General features: G+C 47.2%; 1 long non-coding RNA gene across 2 annotated transcripts in view; it reads right to left on the bottom strand.

Annotated features, from left to right (window-relative positions):
* Nucleotides 1-19,757, bottom strand: part of LOC131419972 (uncharacterized) — a 121,490-nt gene that overhangs the window by 91,697 nt on the left and 10,036 nt on the right. The window contains exon 2 of one of the 2 annotated variants that reach the window (XR_009223414.1): nucleotides 469-663. The exons of the other annotated variant lie outside the window; for it this stretch is intronic. This is a non-coding gene — a long non-coding RNA (uncharacterized LOC131419972). The remainder of the gene's footprint in view (nucleotides 1-468; nucleotides 664-19,757) is intronic. 2 annotated transcript variants of the gene reach the window in all.

Genomic DNA, 19,757 nt, shown 5'->3' with positions numbered 1-19,757 from the left:
TAGCAGAGCAAACCCAGATTGTGTTGACTCTGGGGTGTGCTGGTTTTAAGGATCTCTGGGACAGACAAGTAAGCATCTGGAAAATAAGAATGGAGCTTGGGAGAGTTTGAGGCAGACGTCTTAAGTAGTTGTTGAAGTAATGAAAATAAAGTTCGCTAGACAGATTCCAAGTTTAACAGGTAGAGAAGGAAGACAGAGTAGGTGGAAAACACTTCCTGGAGGATGATGCCTGCCTCTGGGCGGTGAAGGACGGGAGGATCTGAAGAGGCGGCCGCGTGGCGCAGGAGCAGCCAGGTTAGAGGGTAGATGCAGAAGCTGAGCGAGAACAGAGGGTGCTGGAGAGGACTGGTTATGAGGTTGGCAAGTGAGAGGAACCTCCATAGGTGGTGAGGAGGAGAGAGGGGCTCGGCAGGAAGGAAACTTTTCATGTTTCCACTCGTACGTGCAAAATGATAGACACGCCCTCACCTTTGCATTCATCGCACATGGATGGCATCTCTCACAGCCTGCGTGCTTTGCTCTGCATAGTAATGCTCTGGGGCAGGGCGGAGCAGAAGGAAAAATGGATCACAAGACAGGCAGTCTGCAGGCCCTGGGCCCCGGCAGGCCTCGCAGCTCCTGTTGCACCTCTCACACCGTCCAGTGGCATTTTCTGCGTAATATCTGAAACCAAGGGAGGAAGTGAAGACTGAACACGAAGCTTTGCTCCTAAGTTGAGTGTGGTGGAAATAACATAGTCAGACAGGGTTCATTTACAGGACAGGTGACTTTAGACTCTTTGCTCATTAGATTTATTACTAACTATATAATAAATCTAATGATTCTCAGTTTTCTGATTTGTCAGTTGGGCATGACAATCTCTCCCCTGCTGTTTGTGAGGATCAAGTTAGATAACACACGTGAGAGGATCTAGTACTCACCTCACGTAGCAGCATCACAACAACTGTTCACTACCTCTGCCTTCTGTACACCCATGTGCTTCCCCCCTTTCACACGAGCTTTAAGTTGTGTGGAGTGGGATCAGGGGATAGAAGACATTTTAAATGTACCTCTGAGCAGTTCTTCTAATTTCTCAACTTAAAAAACATCTTGAAATAGGAGGTGACATGAGTGATGTTGACGTTTACATAATAATAGATGTAACTTCTTTTGAAGATTTTTGGCATCTAAATCTAACAATAATAGCCATTCATTAAGTTTCTACTACATACTTGATAGTCCACTAGGGACTTCATGAACATTAGTTCACTTTATTGAACCTAAAAATGAGACACCAGAGCATGGCGGTTGGGAGCTTGTCCTCTGGAATAAGTCTGCATGGGTCAAAGCCCAGCCATACCACTGATGAGCTGTGTGACTTTGGGCAAGTCACACAACAGCTCTGTGTCTCAGGTCTGTAATGTAGGGCTAATGTTCATAGCTAAAATTAAACAAGTTATTACTGAGAAAGTTGTTAGAACAGTGCCTGACACATGAATAATTAATATATATTAGTGATAATTATGAATTGCATAATTAATCCTCATAACAAGCCTTATGATTTAGATATTATTATCACTATTTTACACATGTAAAAACTGAGACTTAGAGGATTTAGACAACTTGCTAGTTCAAACAGCTAGTGAAGTGAGGCGATGTGATTTGAACTTATCTATTAAATGCCACTATAACAAAGCAGTGCATTATTTGAAGGTAAACAAAATTTTTTAAGTAAGGTAGAAGAGAGAAAAGGAATCATTGTTGAAGATGAACTTCTAGAGGTCACCTGGCCCATCTTGGCATCTCTGGACATCACACACTGAAGCCATCCTAGAACCTGAAAGCTCGCCCGCAGTTTCTCTGGTGCAAAACTATTGGCCCCATTAGGTTTTTAAAAGTTTATTTCAGTTCCACTAACTTGCTGAAAACTAAAACCAGGGCTGGTTAATGCTGAGCCTGCCTCCACCTAGCCACCTGTCAGTGGTCTGAGTGAGGACACTTGTCCCTCGATGGCCCAGCTCGCGGCAAGTCAAGCCTTGTCTCACCTTGTGCAGTCAGGTGAGGAACAATGATGCTCTGAGTCAGTCAGGAAGAGTCTGAGGTATTTGAGAGACAGGATGATGAAAGAAAAAAGAAAGCATCAACATGAACTGAACTGTTGATAAAGATCACACAAGACTCAAATGGGAAAGCAGCAGGGAAAAGTGAAAATCCACACTTCTCCACAGAGGGAATACACAGGATTGACGTCAGAAGATCTGGTTTGTAGTCTTGGCTCCACCATGTATTAGTAGCTACACACGGTAGCTTTGGGCAGGTCACTTGACCTCTCTGAGCCTCAGTTTCCTCATCTGTAAAATGGAGAGAATAATGGCAATCTCATAGGATTGCTGTAGAATCAAACCATAATGTAAAGATACATTGAGTGGAAATATTTTGTAAACTCTAAAGCAGCATAAAAGTTCTTTACTAATTTTGTTGTTATAGACTGTTATTAACATGAAAGGCATCAACAGGACCCGTGGGGAAGAAAGCTTATCAATACTGAATAGGTTTTAAAAGTTCTCAAAGGTAATGCTAAAAGAAAGACAATGAAGAGTTTAGTGGATCAGATTAAAAAAAGAGAAGAGTCCAATGCCACTGCTTACTTTGACGACTCTTGTGCATAAGGTGACTTAAGAACGGCTTTTTTTTTTTTTTCTGTTGAGGAAGATTCGCCCTGAGCTAACATCCAAGGAGGTGACTATGAAATCTCTTGAGCCTCATAGCATTGAAGGGGATCTCGTGCATAAGGATAAACAATAACTGGGGCCTTAAAGAACCTGCTCTGAGGTTAAACACCAAAATAATTACATGCACTGGGACAGGGTGCAGAGGGTCATATACCTGCTTTTCCAAGGCAGAGAGATTAACATACGAAGTTTATGCAACGCGTGTGGAACATTGATTCTACAAAAGGAACTAGTTCAGTTAAATATTTCCACTTATACCTCATTTATACCCTATTTATTCTTCATTAGAGATTTATGGTAACTGTGATTCTCCTCCCAGTGGGTAACTTCACACACCGTGGAATAACTTAATTCCATGGTCTGCAATCTATTCAGATCACAGGATTATATCTTTTTTGTGTGTATAAGAGTATTTAATGACTTGACTTGAGGAAGATGAAGATGCTTATGTGGGATCCAGATCTTTTCAGGCACTTATTGGGATGAAGATGAAGGGCTGAGCCAGGTAGCCCACCCATCTCTTGTCTGGCAGGGCCCTTTCTTCATTGACCTGTATGGCTGGTGTTTTCTGAGGGCTGCTAATGTGTGTGGCTCTGTGCTGAGTGTTGTAGCATACACACCCCTAACTCGCCAAGTTGTGACAATCAAAATTATCTCCAGACACTTTACGGGAGGAAAATGGTTTCTCCGTGCCTGGCATATACATAACAGGTGCTCAATGGCTGCTTAGAATTAACTGAATGTAGGAGAGTGTCTCATCCAAAAGAATGCCCTGGATTACCTCTCTGATAGCCAGTCAGATCCCACCTCCTCTACCCTACTTCAAGTGCAAATGCCACTTCCTCCATGAAGACTTCCTTGATTGCCCTAGTTATATACACTCTCCCACTCAATACTGACACCCGTTAGTTTGTGTTCCTCCTTAACACTTGACACTTAGTGTCCTAAGTATTTATACACGTGTTTTATCTCCACTATTCACAAAGTACCAAGGTGGCTTTGGAAGAACTTTAGTACCTTCCATCTTCTCTACCCACTATCTTTCCCATAAAAATGATATTCTCTGGTATGCACATTTGATATTTTCTAAGGTATACATAAAATATGAAAGAAACTCACTTTTTTTTCTTTGCAATATACACCTAAGTAAAATTTTCTTTTAAATGTATTAATAACTTAATATTTATTTGCACTTAACAGGGTCCAGGGCCTGCCGAAAAAAACTTTACATAGATTAACTCATTTTATCCTTACAACCACCCTATGAAGGAGAAACTTTTATAAACCCCATTTTACAGACGAGGCACAGAGAAGTTAATTAATTTGCCCACTGGTCACACAGCTAGGAAGAGGGCAGAGTTCAGATTTAAACCAGGCAGTCCGTCTCCTGTCTGCAGGCTCGTAACTGCTGTAACCTATACTGGCGGCCAAGTAGCTTCAAGAACCTGCACCCCATTCAGTTCACAGCAAGACTACAGCTCCCAAATCCTTCCTGTATGGAATTCTGCAGTAGGGGGTCACTAGGCTGAAGCCTCCGGGGTCAGGGCCCTTGGTTACGCCTTCCCTATGTTGCTCAAGGGGTAAGCCCCGTGCTGTGCACAAAGCAGGCTCTCCATTTTTGTTAAACGCAGAGAGTGTGCAATGCTGGGAAGCTCTTCCTGAGGTCTAACCTCTGGCCGCTTACCACAGCCAACAGAAGAGGGAACCGGAGCGCGGAGCCGAGCCCCGGCTCCTGCGACCCGCGGCCACCAGGTGTCGCCGTGGCGTTCCCCGAGCGAGAGCGGAGCGGCCGCGGATCGCGAGCAGCATGTGGGCGCTCAGGCGCCCCGCTCCCCGGCTGCCGGGGCCTGCGCCCTCGGCCGCCCAGACCGCACGCCGGGGACGCGCCGGGCACGCGCCCGCTGCAGCTCGGGGGTGGGGATGGGGATGGCGGGCGCGGGAAGTGGACGCGCTCTGCGGGGGAGAAGGGACGTGTAGCGGGAGCGCGCTGTCCCCGCCGGGCGCACCGCCGTGCTGTCCCCCTTCCCTGGTTCTCGCCGTTACATTTGCACCGGCTTCTGCTTTCTGGTGGAAGAGAGCGATCATGTCCTGTAATGCCTCCGCGGGGAGGGGCACGGGCAAGGGCAGGGAGGGTGCAGGGGGTCAGGTCTGAGGGGTCAGTGGTGGTCTCCAAGCTTGACCCTTCTCTTGGTTAACTCTTACATTTAAGTAATAATATATACTAGGTACTATAATATACATATATATGTAATTTTGTGATATTAGTATGGTATGTAAAGATATATACATATTATATTAAAATAGTATCTATCAATATAATAGTATATTACATAAATATATACATAATGTTAGAGCGATATTTTCCAGCATGGGCTTTTATGAACGAAAGGCTTTCTTGGAGCGAGGTGAACATGTCAGGGCTGCCGAGTACAGTAGCTAGAGCAGCAGGGCTTCTGGAAAATGACTGGGTCTGGGTTCCAGATTCTGACTCCTTGACTCAGCAGCACTGTGTGACCTAGTGGGAGCCCCAGAACCTCTCTGAGGTACGGCTGCTTCTTCTGTAAAGAGGAGATAAAGGCTAACACCACTTTGCGAAGCTGGTGTGAAGATTAAATTGGATTAACATATAAAGTCTTCAGCATTTAAAGTTAATTCCACTTCCCTTGGGGATGCAAAGAAATACCTGACCCAGTTACTCTGTGACTTGCAAGGAGGAAGCCCAAAGAATGGGGTTGAGAAATGCTACCCAGGAGGATGGCCGTGAGTCTTAATCAGGGTCTTGAAGATGGCGAGGGGGAAGGGCCCTCCAGGAGAGAAGGGCCTGGGCCAGGCCTGGAAGACAGATGGGGATCAGTTCTGAGCGGCTGGTCCGCTGGATGTGCTGCTGGTGATGGAGGAGGCGGGTGAAATCCACCCCAAATTGTGTTCAGAGCTCCGGAATTTGGACTTGAGGCTTAAACTTCCCACTGACACGTGTTATTTGGCCTACACCGTGTTGGAAGAAACTTCGGGATTGGTTGCCAGCACTCAAAGTTGGGACCTAGATAATGGATTTGCCGACTTCTCTGGGAAAATGGGTGGGTACAGCCATGCTGATCCCACATCCCCCTCTGCAGACACAGACATGTAGTGCTCTGCTCCTTCTGTGCTGCTCCCACCTGGAGCTGCCCCAGCTTGCACTTCGACCTCTGCCTGTGTGGGCACCACGGGTGGTCAGCAGTTTTTAATCAGCAGAGAGAGAAGATGTGGTGTGGTCTTTTGGATGGTACCTAGAGACTGTTGGGGGCTGTTGACTCAGAAGGACGCCCAACTCGGGGCTGCCGCCAGGAAGTGGGCACAGGGCACACACGGGGATTAGGGGTGCTTGGGAGGTTGCTACGTGGTTGTCACCCTAGTAAATTAATAGTAAATTAGTCACGTTCATTTAACCTGTCTGTTCCACAGTTCCCTTGCACATACATCTCAGGTCCTTGGAGAGTTGGGCAATGACAATGGCAACTGGGGGCACCATCCTGTTTAATTTTTTAAGGCCTTAACAGTCCTCAGGTTGATCCCTAAGGTCCCTGGTACCCCAGAATTCATCAGGACCTGAATTCATCTGGGGGGCCTCTTCCCCATCCTTCTTTCTCTGCCCTCTAGTTCTGCTTCTCCAGCAGCTGTCCAACAGAAATAGAATGGGATTTCTAAATTTTCTAGTAGCTACATTCGAAAAGTAAAAAGAAACAGGTAAAATTAATTTCAACAATACATTTATGTAACTTACTATATCCAAAATATTTTCATTTCATATTGAACTCATTAATAAGATATTTTACATTCTTTTTTGTACTTTTTATATAGTTTATTCACTCATTCTTCCAACTCCAGTATGTATTTTGCACTTCCAGCATGTCAATTTAGATGTTAAATTGAATTTATTGTGGAAATACTTGATCTATATTTAGATTTTATAAAATTCACCACTGAAAAAAATTCACACACTCGAGTTGTTCCAAACATATTTAAAATTTTCCAATAAATTTATCATTTTTAAATTAAAATTAAAGTTTAAAATCCAGTTCCTCAGGCACACTAGCCACATTTCAAGGGCTCAGTGGCCATATGTGGCTGGTGGCTCCCGCATGCACAGTCCTGGAGTAGAGCATATGTAGCTTCTAATCGTTGGTTCTCAGCTCCAGCTGCTCCTCAGAACCCAGAATCCACAGAAATGCCTGTAAAAGTGCAGCTCCTCGGCCCTCCACCTCCCGCCTTACTCACCCAGAGGCTCAGGGAGGACTCTGGTTCCATCAGGCAGCCTCTGACCCACTGAGAACGTGACAGTGGCTGGGTGTCTAACCTTCCCCTTTAATGCTGGAGGCGGCTCCAAGGAGAGAGCTCAGATGTCACGGCCTCTGATATAACTTCATGAGCTCCTGCTGCAGCCCCTTCTAGAAGGCTTTTAGACATCCACTCATTTTCCCAGAGGGACAAGACCGTCACCTATGACCCCATGACCTTCTGGCCTTAGGTCTGGCAAGCAGGTTATGCTTTAATTCATTTTAAATTTATTTTTTATTGTCTTCCACAGACAATATACATGAGTTTATACACACACAAGTGTATATAACATATCTATTGTTTAAAGATGAATAACAAACTCGCATGTCCCCACCAGCAGGTTAAGAACTGCATATTGCCTGTTCCTGGGAAGGCCCTGGTGCTCTCCTGTTACAGCGCGGTCCTCCCTGAGAGGAGTCTGCCGTCCTGAAGTCTGTCAGCCGTCCCCTGCTTTTATTAGAGCTTCACCTCCTGTACATGACTCCCTGAACTGTGCACTGTGTATACAGAGAATGTTGTGCTGTGTTGAATCTGTGACTTGTCCTGTGTTCATTGTTGTTTTTGAGACTCATGGATGTTTTTGATGCTCACAGTTGTCATTTATTTGTTTCCTCTGCTGGGTAGCATCCCGTTGGGTGAGTATATCACACGTTATCCTGTCTCTTCCCGGTGACTTCTGGTTGATTCCAGTGTGCTCCTGTTACGTGGTGCTGCTGTGGGCATTCCTGTGCGTGAACAGAGGCTCCTTTTGGGTGAATTCCTCAGAATGGCACTGCTGGGCGAGGGGCCAGCAAATATTGAACTCCTTTGATGCCGAGAGTGGTTGTACCAATTCATCCTCCCCAGCACTGATGAGACCTGATTGACTCTTCAAGCACTGTGGTTTGACAGGGTGACCAGGGACCCCTGGGGTGAAGGCTGGCGTCCCTGCTAGCCACCCAGGCCAGGCCTCGCCAGGGGTGGGCCTCAGTTGGGTCATGTGGTTCCGGGGCCTGAGCCTGGACTGCAGGCCTGGGAACTAGGATCTGGTATTTCCTCACGGGCCTCCGTGAGCTGGCCTCGGCTGAGCTCTAGGATTGACTGAGCCCTGGAGACTCCAGCGAGGCACACCTACCAGGGATGGAGAGTCCGAGGGCTCCAGCGACCTGGAAGCAGGAGGGTGGTTGCTGGGTGGCTTCAGGGGGAGCACTCACAACACAGCCCTCACCACGGTGAATTCCACCTGCCTCCCTTGAGCAGAGCCGGGCAGCTTCTCCCTGGGGCAGGGGCCGCATTTTGCCTGTCACCTCCTGCCTCTCCACACTTTTGTTGACATCCTTAAAAATGAAATTTCCTGAACACCCTCAGGCCCTGTGTTTGGGGTCCTCTTGTTTAATCCCCATAACTGGTCTGCACAGCAAGTACCATGGTCCCTGCCTTCAGAGGAGGAAACGGAGGCTCCGGAAAGTTAAGCATTTACCCAGGATGTGTTAGATCCAGAACAGGCAAGAGACAAGGCCAGGAGTCTTTGGCAATTGTTCCTTTATGATGAAAAACAGCCGAATAAAGGCTTCTGGCTGTGAATGAGTAACTTGCATTAGACCAAACCTCCCACCAAGAATAACCATCAAAGATATAAAATTAAAAAACAAAAACAAAGCAGAAAAACAGCTCTGTGAAGGTATTAGAGAGACCAAAACAGCTAGGATTTGAGGGCCAGGATCCTGGAGAGCAGGGAGATTCCCTGAGCTGAGCCCCACGTTCTCAAACACTCCCCTCGATGCCTGGAACCCTCTAAGATTCAGGTATGTGTTTCTTTCCTTCGTGGCCCGTACGCTGGGGCCAGACAGCTGGAGTTCAAATCCCAGCTCCACCACTTTCTGTGTATCAGTGTGACTTTGGGCGAGTTACCCTTCCATGCCTCAGTTTCCTCATCTGTAAAATACAAATACAGTTGATCCTCATGATTTGTGGATCCTGTGCTTGTAATTTCACCTACTCACTGAAATTTATTTGTAACCCCAAAATGGATACTCAAGGTGCTTTTGTGGTCATTCTCGGACATGCACAGAGCTGCAAAAAACTGGAGTCCCCCCACGCTCGTATGTTCCCAGCTGAGGTCAAGCAAGGTGACACTCTGCCTTCTTGTTTCAGCTCTCTATTCTCATATGATGAGTGTCCTTTTCATGGGCTGCTTAGTGGCATGTTTTTCACATTTCTGTGTTTTTTGTTAGTGATTTATTATTTAAAATGACTCCCAACCATGGTGCTGAAGTGCTGTCTGGTGTTCCTGAGCACAGGAAGGCTGTGAGGTGCCTTACGGAGAAAATACGTGGGTTAGAGAAGCTTTGTTCAGACATGAGTTACAGCGCTGTTGGCCCTGAGTTCAGTGTTAATGAATCAACAATACATATTAAACAAGGTGTCTTTAAACAGAAACACACGTAGAACAACGTTATGCCTTGATCGATCGGTCACAACGTGACCAGAGGTTCACAGGAACCTCACGCCGTATCTCCCTCAGGAGTAATTCGCTAATCGAGTGTTTCTGGCAACTTTATAGAACATAACCGTCACGAATAACGACTATAATAATGTATGTCCCTCACAGGATTGTAATGAGGACTAAATGAATCCATTTCTAGAAAGACTGAGAACAACACTCAGCAGACAGTGAGCGTTCTAGAATGTGCTGTAGCCATAAACCACCTGGGCTCTCTCACTTCTCCTTCAGCGCCAGCCTGTTTTAAACACGCCATCCACACTCTGCACCCCTATTTCCTCCTTCTCTGCTCTCCTCTCAGCCCCGTGCCCTCTGCCTTCTCCTTCCTGAGCTTGTCAGGGGCACTGGTGGCTCAAGAGCAACCAGAGTGACCTTTGGAGAGTGTAAATCTTACCACCAACCTCTTAAAGCCCTTTGGAGCTTCCCGGGATGAAGTCCAGCTGAGTGCCTTCACAAGGCCCTGTGGCTGCCCGCCTCTCTCCATCACCTCCCTTGCCCTCTCCACTCTGGCTGGACCACTTTTCTCTCCCTTTACATGCTCCGTTCCCTCCCACACTGGGGCAGGCCCCTCTTCAAGGGGCCCCCCTCTCAGTCCCCCAGTTATTTCATCCTTCTCTCCAGCTGGCCAGTAGGGCTGGTGGTACTCAACCCAGACCCCATCTCCTCAGAGCCCGGCGCCCGGACCCTCAGCAGTTATGTGTTGCAAGGAATCACCAGGTCACATTGTCTCCTGCAGATGGTGTTGATCAGACGTCAGGCAGCAGCCTGCAGCCAGAGCCTCTCTCCTGGACGTCAGCAGACTTCTGCCTCTCGTTATTTGTCATTGCTTGTTTCAGTCCAATTCTAGGAGCGTCGCTGACGCCTTCCCGCCCAGCCTGTGCCAAGCATCACATAACCCGAACAGCCTGGAGCAGCACTGACGGACTGGTTCTATGTCTGTGTCACTAGCCACATGAGGCCACAGGACACTTGAAATGTGCCTGGTGTGACTGAGGAACTGACTTCAATTTTATTTCAATAAATTTCTATTTAAATAGCTGCATGTGGCTCGTGGCTACTATGTTGGCTTAGAGAGAGACTGAGAGAACTCAGTGTAATGCATTAAAAGAAGGTGAAACAAATTCCTAAGAAATACTCCTGAAAAATTTGAACATGGTTGCTCTTGAATGTAGAAGTGATATTTAAACCAAGCATTAATGGACTGTAATATACTGAAAAATGGTCATGTTCTTAACTTTGACTTTTTAGAGTTTGAGCCTCCACTGCCTCAACCAGATTCTGAATGTCAAAATGCAGTGTCTGTTTGATGAATTTGAGGACAACGGGAACTTGGGGCAACCTGGGGTAAGATAAAACACCTTCCACATCGGAGATCCCTTCCTCCACCTCCCTCCCTCCCACTCCCTCCCTCTCTTGCTCTCTCTCAATATACAACATATGCACACATACTCATACTTCTATTATCTTTTTTAATTTTTCATTTTCTCTTACTTTTACCAAAAAAATCCATCCCATTCAAAACCTGTTTGCTCCCTTAGCAGCAGCACTCATAAGCATCTTTCTACATCACTAACTCTCCACCACATTATTCTTGATGAAATAGTATTAAATTTTATGGATTTACCATAATTCAATTAACCTGTCCCCTATTGTTGGACATTTAGGTTGTTTCCAGAGCTTTGTTATCATCCTCTTTCATATCTTAGTAGTTAGGGTAAGCCAAATTTCTGTAACAAACAGACCCAAAACTGTGATGGCTCAAACCAGGAGTGGTTTGTGTCCCTCTCTCTGGACAGTCTAGGGTGGGCCTGCCTCTGTGACAGGGAGTCAGGCTCCCTCCACCTTCCTATCGCCTGTCAGTACCTTACTGCCCTCTGCATGGTCGAGGCTGGTCACCCTGTCCAGGTTCCATGCTGTAGAGAGGGACAAGAGCACGGAAGGCCTGGAAGTGGCGCTTGTTGCTCACTCACATTTTCGTGGGAAGGACTTGGTCACAAGGCCCAGCTAACTGCAGGGAGGCTGGGAAATGTAGCCTAGGGGGTGCCCTGGAAGGAGGAGGCGGGGGGTTCTGGTGGAAAGCTGCCGGGCACTGCCCCAGTCTCCCCCTGTGCCGCACACACATACCTTGATCCCCAGCCCCAAGGCCACAACCACAGGCCCACATGGTCACTCAAGCACCTCGAAGGCCAAGGTTTCCAGGTGACAGGCAGTCGTCTCTCTCAGGTCTAGGCGTGCCTTCTCTGACCTGCACACACACAATGATGGACGGGGCAAGATAACTACCGCAACAACTCCCCTTCAGAAAAGAGACAGGCCCCTGGCCCAGGGTAGCGATGGAGGCCTCCTGGGCAGCACTGGGACAACCTCTGCCCTGGCACAGAGGGCGACATTCCTCCATGACACCCTGGTTGAGGCTCCTCCTCGTCCGTTCCTCCCCTTGGCCGCAGGGTGGCAGGCAGTAGGACGCGTGCCCTCCTTGGGGGCAGGCAGCCTTCCCAGCCCCCTTGCTGCTGCTAACAGTTTGGGGAGCAGCAAACTGTTAGCTGGTAGGCCCCTTGTGGGCCAGATTTATTTTTCTTAGATAATAGGATTTTCTCAAAATCCTAGCAGGCTTCTGATCTCTCTACTCCCAGTCAGTTCCAGTGCCAGGAACCACCTCCACATTTCTTCCCCAGATGGGAGCCTCAGACTGCCTTATCTTTTGCATCCGCGCCCCCATGCCCAGCTCTCTCAACCTAAGGGCAGGTTGGAGAAGTCGTGTGAAACAATGAGATTGAGGACCAGCAACACCCTCAACTTGATTTTAACAGGATCAGATCCTCTTTTTTGGCTTATTGAGAGGCCTTTGTGTTTTGTTTTTTTGGGATTTTTTTTGGTGAGGAAGATTGTCGCTGAGCCAACATCTGTGCCAATCTTCCTCTATTTTTTGTATGTGGGACGCTGCCACAGCATGGCTTGATGAGCAGTATAGGTCCACACCCAGGATCTGAACCCGCAAACCCCAGGCTGCCAAAGCAGAGCACACAGCCTTAACCACTATGCCACTGGTCCAGCCCCACGAGGCCTTTGTTGTCCAAACCCTTAGATTCTCCCCTTGGCTTTTCCATCTCTATACCTTTAATCCCCAAACACTCCATTTCATTCCATCAAACTGCAGACGTGCCAGTTCTCTCCTGGCCCACCGTTCTTGTGCCGCATTTGCTGACAGCAGCAAGGAGCCACCCAGACGCAGGAACATTCTAACTGTCCCCAGAACTACAGGCTCAATCAGCACACTGTTGGCCTTCCAGGGTGTCACAGGCAGCAGGTTGACAGACGGCCTGGCGAGCTCCCAGCCTACAGTGTCTGTGCCGTGGGCCCCTCCACGCAGTCTCTGAGCCAGTGCTGTGTCTGCATATGTTAGCTGTTTGCTTTGGTGGCACCATGTCCAGCTCCTCCCCACACTGCCACTGTCCCCTCACCCCTGCAGGCAGTTCTCTGACGTTGGGTGGGGCCCTTGCAGGACGCCTCAAGTCTAGCTCCCTTCTTTAGGGTCTACTTCTGGTCTCTGGGAACACACCTTTGTCCTGCATGCATAGAAGGACAGCCCATTTCTGCCCTGGCCCAGCTGGCTACTGTCAGGGAGCACCTGCCAAGCTCTTGACTTTGGACTTTTTACCTGGGTCAGGTGTGTCTTTATGTTCCCCACACTCAAGACACATGTCAACCTCCTCTCCAGGTTCTCTCCAGCATCCCCTCCATCAGCTGTGACTGAGGAGAGAGGGAGGGATTCGTCCAGCACACCCTACCAGGCCCACCACTCTCTTTAAAGACCAGCCCCTCACCTTCCCCACGTTGTACTTGGAGGCGGGTGATGGGCTGGAGGGGGTAGTCACATGGCAAATCTTGCATTAATTGCCTACCAGCCACTAGTGTCTCATTCCAGGCCTTTTAGGAACTCAGATGATGGAGTTGTCTGGTATCCATCTTGTAACCTACCAATACATCCTCACAAGGGCATAAAAGCTCATACAAGGATGTTTATCATAGCAATACTTTTATAACTCACATACCATAAAATTCACCATTTAAAAACGTACCATTCAGAGCCAACCCTGGTGTCCTAGTGGTTAAGTTCGGCGCGTTCTGCTTCAGCGACCCAGGTTCACTTCCTGGGCACAGACCTACATTACTCGTCTGTCAGTCACCATGCTGTGGCGGCAGCTCACAGGCAAAAAGAGGAAGATTGGCAACAGATAGTAGCTCAGTGTGATTCTTCCTCAGGAAAAAAAAAAAACCCTGAAAAAAAAATGTACCTTTCAGTGGTTTTTTGATATATTCACAAGATTGTGCAACTTTCACCAGTATCTAATTCCAGAACATTTTTCCTCACTCCAAAAAGAAACCCCATGCCCATTAGCAATCACTCCCCAGTCCTCCCTTCCCTGAACGCCTGGCAACAACTAATCTACTTTCTGTCTCTATGGATTTTAGCAATTTTATTTTTGGTGAGGAAGATCAGCCCTGAGCTAACATCCATTGACAATCTTCCTCTTTTTGCTGAGGAAGACTAGCCTTGAGCTAACATCTGTGCCCATCTTCCTCTATTTCGTATATGGGGTGCCTGCCACAGCATGGCTGGATAAGCGGTGCTTAGGTCCGCGCCTGGGATCTGAACCTGCGAACCCCCTGGCCGCTGAAGTGGAGCATGCAAACTTAACCACTACACCACTGGGCCAGCCCCAGCAATTTTTAAAAATTGAAAATAGTATACATACAGGAATGTCTGCAGTCATAAATATACAGCTTGATAAATTTTCAAAAACTGAACCATGTAACTCAAGAAATAGAATGTTACCAGCCCCTGAAAGCACACCTCTTCCTCACTGCTAGTTAGTAACCCCTCCCAGCACCAGAGTAACTGCCATTCTGATTTCCAATAACATGGATTTGTTTTGCCGGGGTTTTTTACTTTATATAAACTGTATCATTAAATATAAATGTTTGTGTGTGCCTTCTTTCAATCACCATTGTTTGTGAGATTCGTCCATGTTGTTATATTTATAAGCAGCTCTATTTTGCTGTATAATAATGCACTGTATGAACATACCACAATGTATTTATCTCTTGTGTTGCCTGTGGGTACTTGGGCAGTTTCCCGTTTGGGGCTATGGGGTACTCTGATATGAATATTCTAGTATGGTGCATGTCTTTTGGTGGACCTAGGTATGCATTTCTGTTGGGTATATACCCAGAGTGGAATTGATGGCATATGAATGTTTTCAACTCTAGTAGCTTCTGCCCGACAGTTTTCCAAGGTGATTAGCCCATTTCCTGGCCCATCAGCAGAATCTGAGAGCTCTGGTTGCTTCACTTCTGGCAAACTCTTGATATTATCTGTCTCTTTCATTTTAACCACGCTGGTGGTGTAACATTGTGATTTTTTAACTTGTATTTTCCTGAAGATTGACAAAGCTGTGCACTTTTTCCTATGTTCACTGGCCATTTGGATATCTTTTTTTTTTAAATGAAATCTGTTCAAGTATTTTACCCATTTTTCTATTGGGTTTTCTTTTTCTTATTGGTTTATAGGAGTTCTTGATATATTCTGGAAATGTCCTTTTTCAGATATATGTAATGCAAATATTTTCTCTCTCTTTGTGGTTTGTCCAACATTAATTTAAATCACAAAAGCAATGGAGACAACCTCAACCTCAACAACCTCCAGCTGGAGGAGACGGGTCGAATAAATAACATAAAATACTGTGAAAATCCATATGTGCTAATATGGGACAATTTCCAAGGCATATTAAATGAAAACTGTGAGGTGCTTAATTTGCATATTAAAAAGAACATAAAATTCTGGAAGGATACAGAAGAGACATACGGTTGTCATAGTTGACTCTGGGGATGGGTGCTGCCTGTTTGGAAAGAAAGGCTTACTTCTCTGTAAACTCTTTCATGCTGTTTAAATCTTACTCTCTACATGTTAGCTATTTTTCATTAATTTTTAAAATTTAAATAAATATGTTGATTTGTTGTTAATAAAATGGAGCGGTTTGGCAATGGTATGTTTTGGTTGTGCTTCCCCTGCAGCTCTCTAGATGAGACTACCTATGAAGACTGGCAGAAGAGACACTGGACTCCTTAGCAGAGTTTTTTGAAGACCTCGCAGACAAACCTTATACATTTGAAGACTAGGATGTCTCCTTTGGGGTACTTATTCCCGTATTTTCATTTTTCTGTTTCCCCTCTAAGGATTTTAGCTCGCTAAAATGAAGAATTCCCCTCCCATAGAGCTAAGCATCCAGCAGCATGCGACATGGGTGGACCTAAAGAACGGAGTTCACAGTCCAGCCCTGTTCCCCAGGCCTGTGACCGTGGGCAAGTCACTCAGCCTCTGTGAGCCTCACTTTTGCTTAAAAGTACAGATTCTGAAGCCTCATTCAATACCTGTGACGGTAAATTGGGGTGAGACCCAGGCATGTGTTTGTCTAGCAGGACGCTTCCCATCACACAGGCCTGGGGACACTAAAGTAGATAGCTGGTTCCTAAGCAGGGTAAGATATCGCCCAGGAGGTGTTCAGACCACACAGACATGGCCCCACTCCTGAGAGATTCCAATGCGGAAGGTCAGGGTGCATTCTCAGGAAGCGTATGTTTGAACATACAGGGAAGAGATCACTGGCATGGGAGGCTCCTCCCCTGAGTCTCTAGTCCTGCCTTTTATACCTAATGGGTCACTGAGAATCTCTGCACTTCAAGTTGGAAACCTGAAACACAATGATGGATACGCAGTATTGTTCAACAGATTGTTAAAATCAGAAATTAATCTTCCCAGACTCTAGGCTTTGCTTGCTGTCTGAGCCTGCCCCACTTCATAGGAGCTAAAGGTTGCTTTTCTAGGACCATAATCCAGAAGCTAGGGCAGGTGAACTGCCTGGGGGAGCCAGGTGAGCCACACTGCCCTTAACTTCTCCACCCCTCTAGGAGTAAAGGCCAGCATTGGTACAAAAGGTGGCTCCAGTGGCTTCTTTCATCACACATTCAAGGAGAACCTCCACGTCTCCTTTGCGTTGTCCTTTGTAGCCTCACCCTCTGAAGTCTTTGAGAGGTGCTGCTCCACTCAGCCCTTGAAGTCTGTGTCCCTTACGACATAAATGAAGATGAGAATGAGGATGCTCTGGGGGCCTTTGAAAACTCTGACTTTAGGCTGAGTGAGGATCCAAGGCAAGCCCAGGACCACTGAACCCTCAGAACAACGGGCAGGGCCCACTTCAGCTATGGGGGCCCTGCAGGACACCTATTTTGGCTCCTCCAAGTTCATGAAGACCACTAGGTGGCGACCCAACCTGGTAAGCGAAGAGTTTGCATCAAGGACAAAGTCTGACAAATTCTCATCCTACGTGGCTGGAAAAAGGCACCAAGATCACCTTCCGAAGACAAGGCAATGCCTGGTCTGACAACATCCATGCATGCAGATATTGTCTTGTGTTCACAGAAAGCCATTTACACCCCTGCCGGGATGGCACCCAAGTACTGCACATTGACCTGGTCAGGCACGAAGTCCTGTGGCCTGGATCAGGTTGGGGGGGTGGGGGGGGAGAGGGCAGCAGAGCGCAGGAGGAGAGCCAGGAGTAAGTAGGAGGGGAACACTTCCATCCGGTCCCACCTGCTTCTTCATTCTTTCACCTTTTCTTTCACCTTTTCATTTGCTGCAACTCAAACATCCACCCAGCTTCCCCTCACTCCCTGTCTCATTTTCCCCCAGGTTCTGTGCGGCCGCACTGTGAACACTCCCACCACAGACGGACGGGTAATCCCTTTGTCCTGAATGAAGTCACCAAGCCAAGTACCATGGAGAGGTCTCTGAGGAGGGTCTCCTCTCTGAGAAGATGCCCAGCCAGCAGGAGACCTCAAGGTTGTGTTCAGATGGGTTCTCAGACAGGTTAACACTCCAGGCACAACACATCCTCCTCCTATGCCTTGCCCCAGCCCTCCCAGCCACAACCAGAGCAGCACCTTCACCCACTACACACATCCTCACCCATGGCCCTCCAGATCTGTGTCCACTGGACACTGGCTACATTTGCTAGAATACAAAAACGGTGACAGTTTTCAACAAAATGTTCCTGTCCCTGAGCCCCTTCCGTGCTGATGTGGTATGGTTAACAGGGTGAACGGTCAGGTGAGCTGGCCCAGGGCAGGAGGCAATACCCGTGCCCATGGCTTTGAATCCAGTTCTCATCTGGAGCTGGAGAGTGACCTGAGTGCCACCTGGAGATATGTAAATATTTCTTGCCCAACCCTGGTATGTCCTCCTTCCCCTCCTAGCTCTGCCAAGATTTGCCTCTGCCTTCCTCAATCTTTGGCATTCTCCTGTTGGGGGAAGCAAGAGAGAAAAAGGAGACTACCCCCTCACCTCACCTGGGCTACAGCACCCAACAGGAGATAGCCAAGGTTACTGAACACAAGTCATCCACCTGTGTCACTCACTTAGATGCTTGAGGCTCACTTGGATTGACAGAGAACGGAAGCAGGTCACCAATGAGCACCTTTTTTGGGGGGCAGAGGGTGAACAAAGCCCAGAGCCACCTCCCTGACAGCTCCACACCTACTGGCTTCCCCTCATTCCCCAGGGTTGTGATGCCTACAGCTTCAGTAAGATGTTACACTGCTGGGGCAGGCCCGGTGGCGCAAGCAGTTAGGTGCGCATGCTCCGCTGCAGCGGCCTGCGGTTTACCGGTTCGGATCCCGGGCGCGCACCAACGCACCGCTTGTCCTGCCATGCTGTGGCAGGCGTCCCATATAAAGTGGAGGAAGATGGGCATGGATGTTAGCCCAGGGCCAGTCTTCAGGCCATGCTGTGGCAGGCGTCCCATATAAAGTGGAGGAAGATGGGCATGGATGTTAGCCCAGGGCCAGTCTTCCTCAGCAAAAAAAAAAAAAAAGGAGGATTGGCAGATGTTAGCTCAGGGCCGATCTTTCACCCCCTCTAAAAAAAAAAAAACGATGTTACACTGCTGAAATCAAGCACCATATCATTTCCTCGCTTTGATTTCCTCAAGTCTCCTCCTAATTTTAATGAATCAGCCATGGTTGCGAAAGCCAAACCTTTCCCTTCCATGTGAAGAAGTCTTTCAAGAGTCGGAAGCTCTTTTCTTTGCCTGTTTTCTCCCACAAAATCAGCTTCTTCCCAGTTTCCATCCTCCAAAGAACTTACCCTTTAAGACACTCCTTCTCTACTCTCCCTTCACCATAAGATGACTCTTAGCAAAGTCTTCCACACATGCTAGCATTTTTGACTTTGGCCTTTATGGCCTGATTCTGGCCCTAACAAACCCAAAGGCTCTGGGATTTCATACCTCAAATGCCCTTCAGAGATTAAATGTAGATAAGCTCAAGAAAGAAAATTTCCAGATGACAAGAAAGGGCTATAAAAATGGTCCATCAGCTGTATTCCCCAAAATGTCAATATCCTGAAAGATAAAGAAAGGCTGGGGATCTTAAATCCTGAGAGACCACAGAGACATGATATCTAAACACCTGTGCGATCTTTGCTGGACCCAAGACTTTGGGAAAAACAATGCTCTAAAGGACATTACTGAGTAAATTGACAGAATTGAAATACAGACAGTAGATTTAAATAAAATTTTTATTAATGTTATATTTCCTGAAGTTGATAAGTTTAATGTGGGTATGTAAAGAAGTCTGTCTTGGAAATATACTCTGAAGAACTTGGGGAAAGGGACCACGACATATACAACTTTCTGTCAAATATTCAGGAAAGAGATTAATATATAGAGAGAGACAGAGTAAATGGGATAACATATTTAAAAATATAGGAATTCCTGCAACTCTTCATAGTTCGCAATTATTTCCAAACGAAATGTTTTTAAATATTGCCCTCAAAGCACCAGATTCAGGCTTTGGAGACACCAAATAAGAAATAAGGGGCAGTGAGGGAGGCACGGGGCTGAAAACAAGGGATTGGTTATAGATCTGCATAATCAGACCCCCTTCCTGGGTTCCCACCCATCACTGAACAGCCAAGTTAGCTTCCCTCTTCTACCTCCTCCCCATCCCTGCACCCTGGCTCCAAGGGAGTGGAGGGTTGGTGATAATCTCTGGAGAAGTGAGACTCAACAGGCTTTGACCTCAGAGATCCAAGTAAAGCAGAGAGTAAGGTGAGGTGCAGGGCTTGCCTGGAAGTGCCTTGAGAACAGGAGTTCCCCTCTTAACTACCCACTTCAAGCACCCACCATTGC

The sequence above is a fragment of the Diceros bicornis genome, chromosome 22 (assembly GCF_020826845.1).
Source record: "Diceros bicornis minor isolate mBicDic1 chromosome 22, mDicBic1.mat.cur, whole genome shotgun sequence".
NCBI classification, from domain to species: domain Eukaryota; kingdom Metazoa; phylum Chordata; class Mammalia; order Perissodactyla; family Rhinocerotidae; genus Diceros; species Diceros bicornis.
This window is presented reverse-complemented; position numbering and strand designations above follow the sequence as displayed.